Genomic DNA, 6,123 nt, shown 5'->3' on the forward strand with positions numbered 1-6,123 from the left:
TTATGATTTAGTAAATTTACAAATGCTAAATACAATGTCTCCTGAGGAAAAAATGACTAGTGTCCAAGCAGAACACCCAGAAAATCCCTAATCAACATTTCCAATAACAGAAATATGAGCGATTAACAGCAGCCACAGTCCCCTCCAAAATTCAAAAAAGAAAAAAAAAATTCTGAATCATCCATATCATTTTGTATTCTTGTCTCACTGCTTGAAAAATAAATTTTATTTAGTATTTGAGGGAATTCCAACAACACAAACAAATTCTACATGTGCGAGACATAGTGTGACAGCAACTGTTAATAAGGTTAGTAGCCAAATTCTCCCTGATATTAAGTGTGTGGTCCTATTCTTCAAAATCTTCCTGCAGTATAACATCCTAGCTCCATTTTCTTCCATTTTTGGCAAACTTTTTTTTTTAAAATATATTGTTTTATTTTGAACTCAAAGAACATTTACACTAATGTTGGCCTGATAATTACTTTTGCCCAATTCTATGTATTGATTATGGCATTTCATACTCATCCTCTTCCCCTATTTTAAGGCTCCCTCTTTTCTCTCCTAAAAACAACAACAGCAAAATTGTTAGAGCAATTGATTTAAGGTAAACCTATTACCTTCAATTCAGTGTAATGTATAAAAAAGAGGTCACTGTGATTTTTCTAAGATAGCCACTGGAATCTGATTTTCTAACTATTTGAGAAGAAACGGTATTTCCCCCCCTCATAAAATTAACTACTATGAACTTCAAAACAAAAAAAAGACCTCTAAAACAAAATTAATAAAAAACATGAATCAGTACTATACAAAATAACACAGATAAATCTTGCAGACATAACGAGTTGTACAGGAGAGCAGGCTAAGACGCACCCACTGCAGGAGTCCATTTTCATCTAACTCAAGACCATGCAAAACAAATCTATGATGAGACCAGTCAGAATAACTGTTACTGCAAGGGGAGGGAAGGCTGAAGAAGGGGACCTGGGAGCCTCCTGATATGACAAATACTATCTTGATCAAATCAAAATCACAGGTGTGTGTAAATGTAACAATTCATTTGGCTGTTCCCTCTGTGTGTATTAGCTATACACTTGTGTATACAACAATATTTTACCTCAAATAGGAAAAAAAAATCAACTTGTTTCCAAGTGCTAAGTTTTAACTGGAAATTTAAGAAAACTGACATACTAAAACTCCAGCAGTTATTTGTGCTGCACTCTTATTAACTTCCAAGAATTCCTCATTATTTAGTACTTCAAAGAAATCACTTCTGGATCAAAGTAACACATGAATAGGCACAGGAGGAGTTAATAAAAACAACAGCAGCTAACATTTATAGAGGTTTTACTATCTGACAAACGCTTTACTTTCATTATCTCATTTAATCCCCACCACAGTGGTAAGAGAGACTACTGATTTTATCCCCGTTTTACACTTTAAGATTCCAAGGCCAGGTCAAGATCATTGCCCAAGTTCACATAAATAAGAAGAGGTAAGCCACTCTGTAACAAAAATAGCTAAAAAACAAGCTTTATGTCAACTTTTAAATTCTGTTTATTAGGTTAATACAAAAATAAAATCAACCACACAGTTCTAAGCAAGAAAACACGAACAGAATATGTAACCTAAAAAGTTCAATAATAGAATACATCACTGGCTTCCAAGAACTGAAGTTCCTACTCACATTCCAACTGATACACAGCAGAACCAAATGTTCTATAGGGTAGTTTTTTTTTTTTTAATTATCTTGGCCATCAATATTTATCACTTAGCAAAGCAACTAAACTATGAACCAGGACAGGCACTTAGTGTTTACTCCAATTTATCCGAGACTCCTTTCAATTTGGCCCTACTAGTAGGAGGCATGCCCAGGATTAAGGTGGAAAAAAAATTAAACATATTCTCAAAAAGGCTTCTTTATTTTCTAAACACACTGTTTTGTGAGGAGAATTAGGCATAGGACTATATTCGAATAGCATGAAAAGAACTGTGCACTCCATACAACACAATTCCGGTCAGTAACAAAATATATCAAATTAACCATCAAACAGGCTACTGAACTCTGGATTAGTTGAAAACTATTAGCACTGGAATTCACATTCTCAGAAGAAGAAAATCAATTAACTATGCCACCCACAAATCAGAACTGGTCCTCCTTGAAAAGTATACAAGACATAAACCGGACTAATACTCTGAAAAAATATTTGCTTCCAAAAATTATTTATGGAAGGGGAACAGGGGAAGGGAAAGGAAGACACATTAATATTTCTTGAAAATTTTGTTCCAAAGATTTTTTGCTTTTGTTCCAAAGATTTTAAGAATGTTTTTGGTAGATATATTTTTACTTACTGGGGGGAACATGTTAGCAAGACTGCAGAGAAATGCTTCAAAAATACTAGAAATCCTACAGAATTCTTCAAAAGCAACAGAGATGCACTCTAAGTGAATTTCAATTATCTAGCAACAATATAACAAAAACAATAATATCATATCAAAACAAAAGTATAAACCAAAAGATGCCTATTCAAACAAGCACTTCATCTCTGTGAAAGACTGACTTTGCTCTTGAAGAGTTATTACACAAGACATCAGAACAAACTATAACACAATTTTACATATTTATCAAAAGATCATTCAAAGAAAACTTACCAAGTCTACAACGTGTATATGCTTGTGCTGCAGAGGGAAAGTGCCTTCCTGTACTTACACTGGGGAGTCACTTCAGTGCTCAAAACACATCACCACAGTCCTGCTTGGAATAAAGTTCCCAATAGCAATCTGCCTTGGGGTTGGGCTTTTCCCTTACAAGATAAGCTATTAAGTCATGCCTTGATTTCAGATCTGCTAACATATGGAGCCTTCCAATGCAGCCTTCTCTCCGCCCCCCCATCCCACCCCCCGCCCTCGCCACTCAGCTCTACTCCCTCTCTACACACACACATACACACATTCAAAAAAGGCACTGCAGGGCAGAAATTCCTCAGGTGCTCGCTAATGGAATTCCCAGGGTCTTGGAGCCGCTTCGGGGATCAAGAGATCTCATAGCCCCTGCTGGGGTAAGGAGCAGCGAGTCTGTTCCATTTAATCAAATACAGAATGAATTTTCAGCTCTATTCACTAGCTTGTCTCCAGGGCTCTCAAAAGGCACCAGGCAGCTAGAATCACACACATGTGGCTCTTTTAGGCAAGTATAATTAGTTTGATTTTAAAAAGCCACATTAATAATATCACCTCAGGACCATTATTCAGGGGACAGATGACAATGATACTGTATGTTTTAAGCCTGACAATGGAGGGAAGGAGCACAATGAGAAAAAACTCGAGGGATTAAAAAAAGAAAGAAAAACCAACAAACCAGTTTTTCATTTAATTGTAATATAATATTTTTAAAGTGACATTAAGTATATTTCATATACCATCTCTTGATTTTAACAGGGAACAATCAGGTAAGCCTTCCTCACCCATCATACTCTTGAATCAGTGAACTTGAGCCAAATACACAACAAAAACTTATCACAGAGAATGTTTACATACAATATAAAATCTTAAGTAAAAACTATAAAACATTTTCTAATTCAATCCAAGTTCATAAGATTTCCTGAAAAAAGCACCAATCCATAAAACACTGTAAAGCAAGTCCTTCAAAGTAATTCATTTATCAAGCAGTCTCCAAATTCTATTTCTCACCTAATTAGTTTGTATTAAGTAGTAAGATCATTTGTCTAAAGAAAGCTTACTTGGTAGACAATTCACCTACACTTCTAATGTGTTGTCTTATCCATACTTCTGCATAGTATCAATGCTATCATAGAGGGTTAGCTAATGTAATTATGCCTTAAAACAACAAATTTTCGCATTCATTATTTTTTATTTTCTATTCCCTTCATGATTTTACTAAGATAGTTTAATTGCTGAAATCATTTCCCCAGCATTTTATTTAGAAGCAATCATCAAATTTCAGTCTTTATGTTCACAAAAGAAACATCTCTAGAGAAGAAAAATTTCACCTCAATTCACATTTTGACAAAATCATTTATGAAATAGTCTAGAAAGCCATGAAAGTATTCAAGCAAAGCAGAAAAATAAGAGGAAAACATATGAGCTACTTATTAAATTTTACCTGACCTCTTTAGAGCAAAGTCCTATAATAGAGTTTCTATTCCTACAAAATGCCCAAATCCATATATACCTTCATGAGGGGGTTGGGGGCAGGCCTGTCCTAAAGTGAACTAAAGTCAAACCACCTGCAAAGAAGGCAAAGTAGAAAACATAATTTGAGGGTAACCCACACAAGCTAGATCATAATGCTCCAAGTCCTAAGGGTTCTTTCTACTTTCTGTTTGAGAGTCAAAGCTGTTTAAGTACTTTGCACAGAAGAGTAGGTTGATGAGAGCCGTAGCAATCAATCAAACCATCCCAAGTGAGTTACTATACAAACAATAGCACACTACCTCTAGTAGTGATTTTCTTGGTTGACTAAACTATTCAAACAAAGACAGATTTCCCAAATACTATATCCGAGTTTTTCCATGAAAGTTAAACAATATACATTTGTGTATGTGTGTTTTATAGAAATATAAATGTTTCTGCTCCACACACTGCAGAACACTCATCCAGAGCATGTCTTTACAAAATGAAACAGGTTTTCTCCATCCTTCTCATATAACTTAAAGTATGTGGCAGTTTATTTCAACATGTGCATAACAGAGACTACAGTATTTGGTGCCTCTCTAGGTTCCTAAGAATTCTTTCTAGTTGAGCACTAATTTAAAATTTCCAGAAATTTTCTGAAGGTTTTCTTTCATTTTATCCTAAAAGCTAAACTGCCCCCACCCATTTTCAGCTAAAAATAGACTACTAGAAGAAAAAGAGCTATAAAATGTAATAGAATGACTAGAATTACACTAAGGGAGAAAAAAATTACATTGTTTTCCAGTCCCCACTCCACCTTCTTCTTGCAGACACTGTCCATTAGGTATGCCAAATGTCAGTTGGGAATCTGAGAGTTATGGTATCAGTGAGGCATGGAATCAGAATTAACTAACTTGTCCTCTTTCATCTTTCCTGGCAATGGCCTGAGAATAAATCTCATATTGTCTTTTAGTTCAACCTCCTGTTTTTCAAGGTGTCTGATTTAGGACACAAAGGCTGACATTCTGTTAATGAGGCTCCCTAAACTCTAGATCCCAACTGAAGAGCAGCCTGCCCTTAAAGCACCTGCCACCCTCTGTCGTCCCCACCGAAGGCAGGCGCATTCTGCGGCTCCTTTCGGACAGTCTTCCACCTGATTTGGTGGGGTTAGGGAGAACAATGAAGGGAAGGGCAAAAGAGTCTATCTATCCCCCTCGGTGATTTATTACTGGAATTCCTAGATGTGCAGAAAAAGCAACAAAGGTCTGGAAGCTGCAGACTGAAATAAATAGCGAGCTGTAATGTATTTAGCAAATGATAATGCAATCCACAGAATGCTTTACAGAGAAGAAGGAAAAATACACTCCCTGGGGCTGGGAAGTCACTGAGTCTGTGAAGGCAGAGAAAGATACATTGTGCAGGAAATTTCTCTTGCTTCTCCCTAAACATAAATCACTGTCTCTCGCCGGCACTCTGCAGGGATGGAGAGAGACGATGGACCCGACTCCCTTGGGAAAATGCGCTGGCGCCCCTCGCTAACACTGCATCCCACCTGCCCCAGCGGATCATCGTCAAAGACAGATTTCATCAAGTCACTGACACCTCACCCCGCCTCCTTCCACGATGTGGGCTCGGACTGTCTAAGGACCGGGAACCTCGGAGCTCCCCGCTGGGCACCCATCAGCTGCCCTGTCCAACCCCGTAAGCAGTCCAGAACCCCCACGCCCTCCAGGGCACGCTGGCCTGACTTTCCCCAAGACATCCCGCTCCCAAGCGGCGTGGCCCCCAAGCCCGGTCTCCCCAGTTCACCCCATTCTCCGACCCAGCCACGGGACCCCCGCCCCCGCACCTCTCGGCTGGGCTGGCTAAGCCCCCAGACCTCTTGCGCGGCAGCCGGCTCCGAAAGCCACCCCCAGGTCATCCCCCAGAGCGCTGGCGGCGTTGGCGGCTGCGATCCAAACAGGCCCCTCCATGCACCAGGCAGGGCAGCAG

General features: G+C 38.7%; 1 protein-coding gene across 7 annotated transcripts in view; it reads right to left on the reverse strand.

Moving 5' to 3' along the window:
* Cdon (cell adhesion associated, oncogene regulated) overlaps positions 1 to 6,123 on the reverse strand; it is an 89,966-nt gene extending 83,843 nt beyond the window's left edge. For 5 of the 7 annotated variants that reach the window (XR_007344691.1, XR_007344693.1, XR_007344690.1 and 2 more), the window contains exon 1: positions 5,981 to 6,117. The gene's annotated coding sequence lies outside the window, so the exon portion shown is untranslated. Of the gene's footprint in view, positions 1 to 2,649; positions 2,838 to 5,980 lie in introns of those variants that run through there. The other 2 variants (XM_048796227.1, XM_048796228.1) reach the window with 2 other exon arrangements.

Source organism: Marmota marmota, unplaced genomic scaffold, assembly GCF_001458135.2.
Source record: "Marmota marmota marmota unplaced genomic scaffold, marMar, whole genome shotgun sequence".
Classification (NCBI taxonomy): Eukaryota; Metazoa; Chordata; class Mammalia; order Rodentia; family Sciuridae; genus Marmota; species Marmota marmota.